The sequence below is a fragment of the Parus major genome, chromosome 1 (genome assembly GCF_001522545.3).
Source record: "Parus major isolate Abel chromosome 1, Parus_major1.1, whole genome shotgun sequence".
Taxonomy (NCBI): Eukaryota; Metazoa; Chordata; class Aves; order Passeriformes; family Paridae; genus Parus; species Parus major.
Window position 1 is genome coordinate 85,785,354 of NC_031768.1, and position 13,506 is coordinate 85,798,859.

At 39.8% G+C, this 13,506-nt stretch overlaps 1 protein-coding gene across 11 annotated transcripts in view; it reads left to right on the forward strand.

Moving 5' to 3' along the window:
- Nucleotides 1-13,506, forward strand: part of FOXJ2 (forkhead box J2) — a 33,560-nt gene that overhangs the window by 6,662 nt on the left and 13,392 nt on the right. For 2 of the 11 annotated variants that reach the window (XM_015619316.2, XM_015619325.2), the window contains one exon: nt 1,010-1,134. The exons of 7 other annotated variants lie outside the window; for them this stretch is intronic. The gene's annotated coding sequence lies outside the window, so the exon portion shown is untranslated. 2 more of the 11 variants (XM_015619334.3, XM_033516726.1) reach the window with 2 other exon arrangements.

Consider the following 13,506-nt stretch of genomic DNA (forward strand, 5'->3'; position numbering starts at 1 on the left):
GCCCCGTCCGCAGCCCCGCTAGGCAGCCCCACGCCCGGTGTGGGGACACCCCGGCGGCCCCCCCTGCCAGGCCCCTTCCCCGCAGCTGGTGAGGGAGCTTAACACTTGCCCCCTTTCCTACTAACGAGCCAAGGGTGTGTGGAGGCCCCCGGCACCCAGCCCTAGTAACTATCTAGAAGCAGGTCTGCTCTTCCTCGCTGTGGAACAGAGCTTTCTGGAGCTCCCTCGATACTTGTTAAGGGGAGAGGTGTCCTCGGACCCCAGTTTCTGAGGATTGTGAGAATAACCTTTACTGCCTACTCTTTCCTGCCTGCTGAGGAAAGTCTTCTCTCGAGCAGAGCAGACAGCCCTTCTCTGTACCAGGTAGTAGCGGGAGTCTTTACAGAAGAAATCCCGTATGCCCAGGAGAGGCAGTTCCCAAGACAGAAATAAGCAGGAGCTCCAGATACTTACCTAGTAATTTTAATTATTTACATCTGCTTAGCAGGCGATAGAGCAAAACAAGGGAGAGAAAGCAGAGAGAGATTTAGCTATTCTTTTTCCAGTTGCTGTTAACTGGAGATAAAGGTAATTTCCAGTACTGATCTCATCCTCCTTCATCCCAAGGAAGATCCCATATCCCCTAATCCCAAGAGGGTTTTCTTCAAATACCCCGTGCAAGGAGAGAAGACACACCTCCTAGTTACAGGGAGAGGAGAAGGCAGATTTCACTGATAATATCCACAGAGATAGCAAGAATTGTTTTAGAGAAAGAGATTCCCGATTCCACCCCCCCTTACAGGCAAGGTGTACCAAGAGAAAAGAGATTTCTAGGTAGACAGATTGGGGAAATTGATTGTTGAAATAATCTGACCATCAGTGAAAAGGCTGTTTCCCAGGGGAACACCCCTTTAGTAGTTAGCTGCCAAAAGGGAGAGAGGATCTCCATCCCGGGATAAAAACAGCAGTTTTAATACTCAAGATCCTGATTTCATCCACAATCCTTTCGCCCTTGAAATATTTTTTGAAGAAGCCCTTGGAATAGCTGACAGCAACGGTCTGAGTATGGGTCTCAGAGGAGGAGTGTGAAGGGCAGCACCCCAGCAACCAGCACTGAAGATAATCCACCTCCCTTCAGAAAATCTTCCAGACAGAGTGAGTGACCACATTATATCACCCCTCTATTCCTAGCTGTCCTCTCTCGCCTTCTGTCCTTGTTTTCTGTGTCTCTTCTTCTCTCACTGTATCTGCTTGCTTTTAATCTTTTATCTCTTTCTGTTTCTGAACCTCTCCCCACCTTCTTTTTCTGTGTGTCTTTCTCAGTCTCAGTCATTCAGCTCCCTTATATGCTATACAGAATTGACCTGATTCTTTCCCTCACTATTTAGCTTATGGGAGACCTTAGCCCTATTTAATTTTAAAAAACCTCTCTGCCCTTTTCCTTCTACTTTCTTTCCCTGGTTTATTCATCCTAGACTCAGCCTTAATCATCACCAGTGTGAATTAATTTCTGTCATTTAGGGGTCATTGGAAACGATAATAGTGGCCAAAAAAAGCTTTGAGGAGACAGGAGCAGTGATTTGTAGTGCCAGTGTCCAAGGATGCACCTGTGGGGTGGAGTGTCAGTTCTCCATGTGTGTCCTACTATGCTTGTAACTGTGGAAATAAAATCATTGTGCAGTGCAGACCTTGCTGTGCTTGGGGTCTGAACCTACAGATCCCCATGCAAATATCTGAGATGCATATTGTAATGTACCTAAGGGACTGTGAGATAGATTCTGGAAAGAGTGCCCTTGAGAGTGGGTCCTGTGGTGCTCAGGGGCCTGGGAATGAAAGCTGTGACAATACTGATGGAACCTGCTCTGAAAGCCAAAAGAAGCTGTTCAATTGCCACCAGTCTTCATCTGTGTTTTATGCTGTGTTCAGGGGCTAGGAATGTGAATCCTAGTGCTGGTGCTGCGTGAGCCAAGCTGCTGCTTTTTGTAAATGAGGTAGTTAATTCCCAGCCACAAATGAGTATTCTGACACCAACATAGTGATTTCCTGAGAAATCAAGTCAGAGGGAGACTTTGTCTCAAATAAAGCCAAAGCCAGATTCCAGTAGCAGAAGAATCTTGGATATCTCACCTGAGGTATTACTGTTTTTAGTGAGATAGCAGCGAGGAAATCCAACATCAAAGGGCCGGGATAGGGAGCCCTTTTGGAGAGCAATGGTTAAACAGGGAGTCCCTGAAGAAGGTACTCCTTGGTGTAATGTGCTTGCAGGATCAGACAAAAGATGCCAAAGTGATTCCCCATTTTGGCAGGGAATTTTGTCAGTTATCCATAGCTTCAGAAGGTGGCTCTTTGTAAGGGAAGGCTGAACCACCAAGCATACATCTGTTCTGGGGGTACTGTTAGATGCCCTCCTACCTGTTGCCCTATAGTTATGCAATCAGCCTGTTTTGAGTAGAGCTGTGTTATCTAGCACAAGGGAAGAGATAACTGAGGCATTTTGGCCTTTGTACATTCAAGGGGATAAACTGACTTTTCATGCTCTTGAGGTGAATTTACCTCACGCTGCCCCCTTCCTCACAGTAATGACTTGACATTTTTCAAGTGTTTTTGCCTCTGATGGATGCCAGGGCACTTTACAGAATTGATATACCAGCCTTAAAAAAATTCTGCTCTTCCACAACAATTACCTTTATGCATATGAAAGATTTCTTTTTTCTTCCATTAATGATAAAGATTCTGTATTTTCTGCCTGAGCTTTAAATGTTCATTACAGACATTGAAGTGGTGTGCTATAGACTAATTGTTATTTATTTGTTAATTGCTGACAAGGCATTCAGTACTGACTTGGACACCAAATTAAGACAATCTCTACTCTAAAGATCTCATAATCTAAAACACAGCTATACAAAAACTGGGACATACTCATAAATTTTAGGGAATAATTTTTCGAGAGCACAGCTCTTCAGTATGATCATGGTATTCACATCAAATGTTTATCACAGGTGAAAATGCAGCTTTCTCTGAGGTGGAATACTGCAGCTGCTCTGCACCATTTATTTTATACAAAAGTATCTATACAAGAAAAAGGGAGAGTATTATTTATCTTCATGAAAGTGCAGGGTACTTTATAGACATGTTTAAATGCAAGTGTTATGTCTATAAGGGTTTACATTAAGAATGTTATACCTGACCACCTAAAATTAGACTTTAAAAGCCACATTAATGTACCTAAGTAAATCGCCTAATTCTTGTAAATGCCCAAGAACATAGAGTTGGCTTCAACAGAAGCAATGAAGTCTTCTACATTTGAGAAAAAAGATACTTAGTTGTGCTTTTATGGGTTCATAAATTTAAATTTGGACGTTCATCCTTCCAAAAGTTGACTTTTTAAGTTGAAGCAGTCTGGTCCTGTCCTATGGGCACTCAGCTCCCATCTGAGAACTGACAGTGTGGCATTTCTCAGGTCAAGCCCTTAAGCAAAATGAAATGAGACGGTCTAAAGAGTTATGGGAAAAGGATTATGTTACTGAAAGATCATTTCATAAGTATGTGCTCTATAACTTCTTGGGTTTTATCTATAACTTCTTGTGGTTTTGTAGGCAAGTTTCTAGGATAGAATAAGGAGTCCAAAAAGTTGGAATGTAAGAATGAAACAGTTTGAGGAGTTGAGATCTAATTTTTCAGTCTGAGAGAGGGTTGTGACTACTGTAGTCCGTCTGGTTTGGGTTTTTTGTTATTGTTTTTGGATTTTTTTTTCCCCTCTAAAAATACAGCTGAATGTTGGTGTCTCTGAAGAAGTTTATTCTTACCATAGAGGTACAGGTTACAGGTTTACTACCTCTTCTTCTAAACTTCAGCTGACCTTTATACAGTGGGAGATTCAGTCTGCATCCCAATTTGGATCTTTGGCCCTTTACTTCAAATGTCAGAAAGGAGGTGTGGTTAATGGCAACTGTGATATGGACAGCTGTCCCTCAAGAGGAGGACTGAGCTGATTATCTCATTTTACACAGCTGTCAGACAGGAATTGGATCTTGGTCATTAGCAACCAAAAGATGAAAAATGCTTCTGGATTCATTTTTCCACGTGCTTCTCCCAACCTTGGGTAGAATAGTAACCGATGATTTTCACACAGAACCTTCTATGTTTTGTAGTACTCCATTTGCAGAATCTAAGTGATGCTTCAGAACTGAAACTTTGAAGGAAACTGTTTTTGGTCTGGGAAGGCATCTTAGAGAAGATGAGTAGTCCCTAGATTAATGGGCAGCCTAATATGATAGCTGTCATGCTTGAACTCTCCAGTTGTATTAACTCTGAAACCTAAAGAAAAGCCTTTAATTTGCTGTATTTTTGGCAGTTGCACATGTGATTTTAGCAAGAATATCCAGCTGATGTGTTCAGCCTCCAAATGCTTATTGTCTTTGTAGCAGGCAGTATTGCTACTTGCTGTCTGTTCTGCTAGTTTTGTTTCCTTCTTCCTTCTAAGGGATATATGATTAACGTAAAAATCTATAACATATTTCTGCCCTGTACTCATGTTTTTCACTTCTAAAGGCCATCTGTGTATGTGTATTACTGAGAGAGAGCAAGCATGCCTGCAGTATGTTTTCACAATTAATTAATTGCAAATTTTCATCTTAAGTTTGAAGTGCAAATGCAAAATACTGTGAATGTTTCAAAATGTGGAGATTTCACAGCCAACTTTTAAGACCAGTTTAATGTATTCTGTGGTGCTTTGCCAGGATTTGGACTAGATTGTTGTTTTATCCATCTGTCTTTGACCTGCCCAGTCTTCCTGTTATGAACCTGATACTTACTTAGATAGGCAGCACAGATTTAAAGGTATACAGCAGAGATTTTGGTATTTCCTGACCTTTCCTGAATCCCTGGGCTCTGTAGCATCATGTAGTACTCACATTCCTCTTCTGCACCTTTAAGGCCCAGCATGTTTCCAGCATGCCTACTTCTTGACTCCCATTTCCTCCTGCACCCCCCCTCCTCTCAGTTGTTCCTGCTTTTTGCATCTCTTTTCTCTTGTGGTCCCTTTGGCACTCTGTCCTATGTTCCTAGAAGCTGAAATGCTGCTTTTCTCTTCATCAAGCAAGCACCCCACATCTCCTCACTAGGATTCTTCACTGGCAGCAGTCTTTTACTGCATTTCACAGGTCTTACTTCCACACCTGCATTTTGACCTGTTCCTGGTTTGCCTTTCATTATATTATATGCCTGTGGAAAATAGGATTTTTGTCTGAGGTTATCTCAAGAAACTTCTTTATCACTGAAAATACCCAGTTCTGCTTGGCTGAGGAATGGTACTTGGTCTCCTTAGTGCAACTCAATTCATTGTTCCACCCTTTCTTCTCTTCTGGCACCTCTCCTTCCTCAGGAATAGCTAGATTTTAGTTAGTTACAATAAAAAACCCTTCCATTACATTCTCTGGTTCCCTCTAGCACTTGAGGATCTTGGTTTCCAGAGCTGAGCTGAGCATTTTGTGCGAGGCCCAATACCTCGTTCCTCATCTTTCTGAGCTGGTCAGTTTATTTGATGTGAAATCAAGAACTAAGGGAATATGTGTTTCTTTTTTTGGCCTTTTTTATGTATAAGAGAGACTGAGTAATGAGGGATAGGGTGAGATGATGAGTGAGAGCTTTTATACCTCGAGGAAAAAAATATTTGCTTTTTTGTTTTTTACCATTAGCAATTCAAATTTTGTTTATGCTCTCTGCTCTATAAAGACTGTGGTTGATTATAGCAGAAATATGTAATTACTGTTAAAAGTTCAAATCTGAATAATTGGGAAAGAATCTGAACACTTTGTGGTCACAAATTAAAGGAGCAAAGTTTCTGAATTCTCAGTTTCCCCTAAAAAAACCTATTGTTAACTAAAACCCAGACAAATTCTCCCTTCCCATCAGGAACTTGCAGAGAAAAATAAACAACCTGCTAAAATAGTTATATCTGAAATTCTTTTTATCTCTACCTGAAAAAAGCAGACAAGGTTTGAATGTAGAAAACTGGTGTGGGTTTTGGGAGAGCAATGTTCTCTGCATGGTTCTGCTATTCCTTTGCTGGCTGACCTTGGGCTGCATGCTTCTCCATGCATGGCTTCCCATTTATCCTGGAATAGGTTATTGATCCTTTATAAGGGTTCCAAAGTATAAGGATGAAAACCACTTTACACAGTCTGTCTGCTCTTGCTGCTGATTGCCTTAATTACAATGTGATATTGAACTCAAAACCTCTGTATGCCGGTTTTTGTGGCATTAGGAAACACTGAAAGCCCCAATGCATTTTTGCTTCATTGAAGGACCAGTCACTCCAAAATTGAAAGGTTTTGTTTGATTGTGTGCAATCTAGAACTGTTTAGTAAGTTGACTTCAGTATAGATATTCTCTCTCCCATGAAGCTTCTTCTGAGATCTCTAATGACCTTTTCTTGGCCAAGTCTCAGGGTCTCTATTCCATCTTCATCCTTCTTGGCCTCCCTGCTGTTTTTGACACTTGATCATGCCCAGTCTTGAAATCTTGTCCTCCCTTGACTTTTGTGACAGTATTTTCCTGGTTTCCCTCCTAACTATTCTAGTCATTCATTCAATAGCCTCTGCACTAAGCTATTTACCGCCCTCCTTTTTCCTTTTTTTTTTTTTTTTCATAAGTTGTACACAATAACCCGCTTCTAGTATCCTCTCTGCTTTTCTTTACCTCCTTAACAGCAGGGATATTAAATTATGCAACTTTGCATACTACCTTAACAAATTTTTTAAATTAATTGCCACTAATTAAGACTCCTGAGGTCAGTATGGAACTTGAGAAAGCTCCTTTGACATTTACCTTTGTTTCCTGCTTTCCTCTGCTGCAGGCTTCCACAGTTGGGCCTATAACATGTTCTTGCTCTGTACATAGTGAAGGACTCATCTTTCTGTTCGTGGCCTGAATCTTGCTGCTTCTTTGAGTCTCTTTGGGTAACCCTTAAGCTTCCTCCTTCATTTACCATCTCTGTTACTGCGAGCTGTTCTTGCTGGCCTTCTCGTCTTGTTAGCAACACGATTGCTGAAGCTGTCCTCCTGGCATGTTTTCTCGACACATTGCCATCTCCTCCTTGACAAGCTTGTGCTTTGGCTATCATCCACCACATAAGGTTCCAGCTTCTTGTGCTCACTCTAAGGGGCCTTCACATTTCTATTTCTCCCCTATCTATCGCTGTCCCTTACTGCATTGTCCTTTGCTCTGCCAGCAGCATAAGCATGACATTGTGCTTTTCCATTTTTTGCATGAACATCTCTTCACATTCTTCCTCAGCTGACTCATACCTTGATACACACAGGAATATTGCCAGCCAATAGAGGCCAGACATACTGGAAAGTACTTATTTCATAGAACCCTAGAATCATCAAGGTTGGAAAAGGCCTCTGTGATCATTCGCTCCTGCTGTTAATTGCATATTTACAATTAGCTGCTTTCAAATATGCAAATAGCCATTATTTGCATTTTTGAAAATTATTCAAAGGTCTAACTGATACTCAAATGTAGTTGTCTTACTGTATGTACTCCACTCTGCCTGGCTCCTTTTGTGAAGAAGAAGGATAATTGCAAAAGAAATAAAGATTGTCATAAGCAAAGACACAACAACTTGGAGACTGGAATGTTCCAAGGTTAGAGCAGAATAATATTTACTTGCAGCTGCAAGGTGACAACTGTGGCAAGCATATGTGTGGAAGAAAGAGACTTCTTTCAGTGTTTGTAAGGAGAAGAACAGAAGATTTAGTTTCAGGATGATACACAAAATGGAGCATTTTGTGAGTAGGATGCAGAAAGCCAAGCAGCAGTACTAGTGTTTTAAGCAAGGCAAAACCATTAATGGGCGTGTATTCTGTGGCAGCGTGGTTCTGAATCCTCTTGACCTTCAAGCGTGGTACTGATCGAGTTGTGAGTCAGGCCAGGGATTGTCAGGTGTTTTGTCTACTGGAAGAGAGCTCTGTCAGTGTGAGAATAACAGCTAACAGAGTAGTAAAAAGGAATTATGTTAAAACAGTGGTTGCGACTTAATTTATGAGCCTCACGCAGTATTACTTGATTCTTCTGATCATTCTCCAGCTTCAATTTCAGCTGTGCTTTGTTCTCAGACTCCTCTTGAACAGACTTCTCTGCAGTGCTCTGGTAATCTCAACCCTGGGAGCATGTGCTCTATGTACATTTCAAGCACGTGGTATACAGCTAATCTCCACTTGATACGGATTTCCTTTTTTCCTATGAATTCAGAACAGAGTTCTTGCTACTGCTTGATACCCGTTTCCACAAGTGGGTTGTGGTTTGTTTCAGCAACTATTGCAGAGTTCAAATTGACTAATCTGTTTTCAGTGGTTCAGCCTTTGGTGAACAAGTTCTGACCACTTGCAGTCAGATTTTAATTTTCCCTGTACGTGGCTGTCATTCCTTTCTCTACCATAGAAGCTTTTCACTATTGCTGTCATTAAAATGCAAGGCTAATGGTAGTTTTTCACTGAGAGACCCATTTTTTAATGTGAATAAGAGCACAGTTTTTGTTTGTAAGCATGTCACATTATTTTAACCTGGATTTCTGTATGTGCCTTTGCAATGGTGTGCAGATCTTCTGAGCAAGATAGTCCGCATGCTGATCTACTTCTGATGTTGTCTCTAATTTCAGAGACAATCTGGGTATTAAATCAGTGTTTGCATATCATGTGCTGCAGGTTCATTACTGGATGTGATTCTGATAGGCAGGTAAAATTGAAATCCTTCAGCTTGGGGGCTCTCATAGGGCTAGGGGAAATACCTGCTCTTATATACTGTTTCTCTACCACAGACTTCCCAGTTTCCAAGGGAAAATTTCATTTCAGCTATGTGCTCATAAATTTGACTTATTCTGAAACCAGCTCCCTATACCTTTCTCAGTATAAGAGTAATTGTTCCGTTAATATTCTTAAAGCAAATGTCAAAGATTTCTCTCCTGCCTTGGCATATGCTTGGAATTACAGCTTCTACTTCCAACGGTGAAATATTGCATAGTGGTGCTGAGGGTGGAAGGATGCTGCAGAGACACTTCTGCTGTGGTGATGGATTTTCATTGCACTTCTTCAAAGTGCTTGGTTTACTTTTTACTCCAAATCTGTTATTGGAAGGGTTGTCATGGGACATTTGGCTTATTATTAGAATAAATCTTTTCTAGTAGTCTTATTACAAAGGAAATAATTTCCAGCTCAAAAGTATTTTATGTATACCAGTATTCTCAGTATCATTTGCTTTTTTTTTTTGACAGGTGTTACATATTCCCCACTTTACCTTACACAGCATCATAAATAAACAAACTGGTCCTAACTTTGAACACATATTTTCAGACTGTCTAAGGGATGTCTGCAATGTTTGTGTAGTATTTCTCAATGCTTTTTTCTTTCCTGTATGTTTATACAGCAGATAACAAAAACATTTGATTAGTTGGTCTTATTAAAATCTGGCAAGGCCCTAGCTATGCTCAATCCTAGCCTGTTATGCCCATAAAGATGCTGCCTCCCTTGACATGAACATATTTCAGACTTTGGCTATAATGCCATCTGTTGATAAGTTTAAATAAGCAGGTCAGGTTTTGTAAACTATACCATTTGTCAGTTTCAAACAAAGCTAGGACATAATTGCCTTTGGAATCGAATCCTGATGCACTTCCAGCATGGGGGTTTGGGTGACTTTATAGTTCTCACAACCCTTTATGCTTCATTTGTACCAAAAATGCCTGCACAGTCAGTGCTGTTCGTTTACTAAATTCAAAATACAGATTTATACCCTACTTGTGCACCGTTCACAAAATGGAGGGAATCGGAAGGTCTATTATTTTTTTTTTAAAACTTAGTATGAACCTTATTTTGTTGAGGTTTCTATTTATTAAAGGAAAATAATATCTATATAACAGTTTAATTATAAGAAAACAATTAGTTCAGCAATTTATATTAAGCTATACATGGCCTAAAAGTTTTCATCTTCCTCTAACTGATAATTTTCAGTACCATGTCAGTGTTTTGTGTAACTTTGAGTGAGTCTTCCATTCAGGATACCATAATCACAGTACCACCTATGTTCCATGAAATAGCACTGAGCATTCAGAGCCGTGCTGTCTTGCACACGCAGTAGTTTTGAGCAGGGCTGTAGAGTCAGCTACACCTGACGTGTGGACAGGTGCACGCTGTGACAGCTCTTACTCACAGGCAATACCACGCTGTGTGCTCTTAGCTAACAGTAGCCTCCTTTGGTTGGATCCCTTTTCCCTTTGTGGCTCATGACTAGTGAGAGCCATGTGCCTCCTGCTACCACATCTGCAAGCCCATAGGTAATTGAGAAGACATTTTTTGGCTTGTTCTGCTACTCTCCAAAAAGGGAAGCATGGTTCTAGGGTATGAGAAGGTCTCTTACATCCTTGCCCCAGGGATGAGTTTTCCTCCTTTCATATGGCACTGCAGACAGAAGGGTGCTGTCAAAACTGCAGTGCCTTTCTTTTGTCACTAACATGACACATATCATTCCTTCCAGGTTAAGTTTCATTTTACGAACAATACCCACCAGCCTCTCTTCCTTCTTTATTTGATTCCAGAAATACAAACATTTCCTGAATGCTTCTCACAAGTAGTTACCAAAATGATGGATAGCAATTTCAGTCTAGGCAGATAATCAGAAACCTCTTTTCTTATTTATTACGTGAAACAAGTATTTCTGTGAGAATGTTTGCTTAGAGAAGATCAGATTTTTAAGTGTTTTATTCCTACCGTGTTAGTTAATACCACCTTCTTTATGAGGGAAAACACATATCTTAAAATGGCAAATTTCTCTTTCTAGACTCGGTAAAATTGATTGTTTTCCCCTTTTTGTATTGGATGAGGACCCAGGGTTTTTTGAGTGCATAATTTATACGAGTACATCAGAACTGCCTTTTTTTCACCAAAGTAGAGGCTCTTCGTTTCTTTATGTGTGTAGTATTCTTGTTTAACTTTTACTCCTTACATTGTGACACTCTTTCAGAACGGTTGTAGTCAAATAGTCCTTTTTTCCCAGTTTTTATTTGTTGAATACCTTAGAGACTATGGGTATCTCTGAGTATATTAGATGGATATTGTTAGTTAGATCACTGAATCTGTGTTTCAGGCACCTAAATAGAAGTGGTCGTATATTCATAGGTGTTCTACAGCAATGTCTGTCATTGTTTGATAGTCTGTTTTGCGTTTTTTTCTCTCTAAGTTCGGGTTGAGAAACCTGAGTCTCCTGTAAATCTTTTTGTCAGTTTCATTGGGTTGGAATACTAGCAAATAAAGCAACAGTGAAAGTAAACACAGAAAAATGTAAAGGTAGAGATTTATTTTAGAATAGGCATCTTCTGTGGGCAGTGCACAGCATGATCCCATTTGTTTTATGTCTCCCTACTTCAGTCCTAACTGATTCTGCCTGACCAGCCTTTGAATCCAGCCTTAGAGAAGGCTTCAGGCTGTAAATGTTTATTAACTGCGTTCTGTGTGACCCTTAGAGTGTTGTTCCCCACATTTCATATGTTTTTCTGTCCTGATAGGCAAGTAGCAGTGATCCTGCATAAGATCTGACTGACTTAGAGTGAGCATTTGCAAAGTAGCAAAGTACGGATTTCTTCAGTGCTGCTGGGGGATGGTCCTTATTGTCCCATTGACAGAAGCCTGGTTTGCATTTGCAGCAGGAGCTTCCATTTGCTAGTTGCAAAGATTCAAAGTAAGGCAGTAGCTTTCCTGGAAAGCTGTAGGGAAGTATTACTAGTCCCAAGCGAATTAGTGGTTATTAAAAGATATTCAATGCTGGGATTTTCTTTAATACATTTTTCTTATGAATTGGACACATTCTTGTCTGTTTAACTGTAGTTCGGGATCAGTACTTGGCTGGAGTTTTTGCATCTCTCTGACCTGTCTGACTTGGGATTGTACTGTAACTATTTAGTGCTTGAGAAATGAAGACTCTGAAGTCACCTTACAGCTGTTGATGGTGGTTACGACCTGGGGTGCCCTACCCTTGCTTTTTAAATTCAGCCAAATACATAAACAGATAACGTTTACCTTGTAAAGTGGAAGATGATGATTTCTCGTCTTTGACTTTCTTTTTACTTCTTGGAAATGAATTCTGACTTGCTAATGAGGTAGAATTTTTAAAGCATCCTTGATTTCAGTTCAGTGTGTTTATTAGTTATTACTGTTTTTTATTTTGTTTGAGTGGGATCATAAGAGAAGAGTTCAAAAGATTTGCCAGGCAATAAACTGGGAAAGGAAAGTTGGAAGAATTATCAGCTGCTCTGGTTTGGCTGTAGTCTTGTTTTATCATGCCATTAAGTATTGTCAAGCTGATGCACCAAACACTTGGGTCAGGTGAATGAGAAATGCAACATAAATTAACAGTAATATTTACTGCATAGCAAGTATTCTTTTAAATAATTTAGTAGCCAATTACACTGAATTATTGTTGCCCTGAAAGTGTTCTGGAATTGCCACCTTACCTAATGTTTGACTGTGCCTGATGATTACAGATCCCATATTGCCAGCAAATCTAGTAACATGATCAAGTGCAGACTTGGAAAAAAAGGTCTTATTCCACTGCTTTGACATTTCCCACATGATTGCTCTTTGGTCTGAGTCTTTGCTTTCTGTCCTAAATTACTGTCTTGTGTGTATGTTCTTAAAAAGCTGCTGTGTTTTACTGAGAAGTTCTCTCAGTACTGGGTGACAAGTGCATATAAACCAAGACATAGGGCTTGGTTTGTTTGGTTGGTTTTTTTAAAGATTTTTGGATTTTGTTTTCTTGTCAGAGATTTTTATAAGCCAAGAAATGAAAATATTAAATTTCTTCGTGTGGGTGTAATCTGACCCAATTCTAATTTTGCTTGTCTCCCTGACAAGTATATTTTATACAAATGCACAAAAGCCTGTGGATTTGTTGATGGGGATGTTGCATATCAGCATTACGTTTTACTGCATAGCCAATCATCCCAGATGCTCTACTGACATAACCTGGGCACATCTGAAGCTCTGTGAAAACAACAGTGCTTTCTTCTGTTTCTTGAATTTCTGGTGTTTCAGATTGATACCTGAATCTGCCATAGGCTTTTATAACCTAATTTTCTTGATTTCTGTACTTGTCTTTAAAAAAACAAGGGGGAGGGGGAGGAAGAGAGAGATTTTTATTTATTTTATTTTGGAATTGTATTGTTAGTGTAACTGATATTTCATAATGGTTTAATAAGAAGCAGTATTTTTTTTTCTGCTTGTACCATCAAAATTAAAATTTATATGAGACACAAAATGAAGCATTCAACTTAACATTTAGTTCATGTTTGTTTTCTTCCAAGTGGGATACTATTTTTAATGAGGGCTTTACCTTTGAAGTTACCATGTAAATGTAGCTGTGTTTTGATTACGTGGTGGTCTGTCCATCCCCACTGGATAAAAAGATATTGTTGTTTTTCCCTTGTATTATTATTCACAAAGGAATTTTTTTTTTTAATTTGTGTAAATTTCAAAT